An 866-nucleotide genomic window follows, 5' to 3' on the forward strand; every position below is an offset into this window, starting at 1 on the left:
TGGAGGACCGAAGGGTGATATCGCCATTGATGACGTCACTCTGAGGGGAGGAAGCTGTAATGGCCAAGGTCAGTCAAAATTACTCATTATTTCAATTTTACAATTTCTTAAGTACCAATGATTACGTTGACTACGTTTACTGTAAATGCATTTAAGTTCGCGGGAATTTAATTTCGCGGAAGCGGGAAAAGAACTGTTCGCGGTGGTTTTTAAGGTAGCACCCTGCACTGTAGGCTCTTACTGTCATAGAAAAATTTTCACGGTGGTTTTAAGTTCGCGGTAAATTGCCAACGCGAAAACCGCGAACATAAAACCACCGCGATTATTTCTGCATTTACAGAATCATTATTTTATTATGAACTTTAGAAGATATTTTCAGTAGCCTAGGCATTAGGAAAATAGATTAACGGTTTGTTGTCTTTTGTAATATTTAGGACTGTCACATCCTCAATGGATCCCAGTTAGCAACACTTGGGACATAACGCCTGGATCTAAGACTTTTGACGAAAACTTCGAAACCTTCAGCAACTCACCCATTCCTCAAGATGAAGATGGCACCTGGTACTTGATCTTCGACCTGCAACAGCGTCACGTTGTGACAAAAGTTGGTATTGCAAGCTATGGTGACGTCATTCACGATGCTTCGTGGGTTACCATTCAGTTTTCCAACAGGAGGTCTGGCGACTGGGATGATATCGAAACATGGATGGCTGAACAAGCTACGTTTGAAATGCAGGTACGTCTACAGTGCGCCTTTGTTTCAATGAACGTTACGGTTACTGCAAAGGTATAATAAAGTGTGCCAAAACTTTATGAAATATTCTGATCGAACTATTTTTGCTTCTTCTTACGACTCAGTCGGTGCG

This window comes from Branchiostoma floridae, chromosome 17, assembly GCF_000003815.2.
Source record: "Branchiostoma floridae strain S238N-H82 chromosome 17, Bfl_VNyyK, whole genome shotgun sequence".
Lineage (NCBI taxonomy): Eukaryota > Metazoa > Chordata > Leptocardii > Amphioxiformes > Branchiostomatidae > Branchiostoma > Branchiostoma floridae.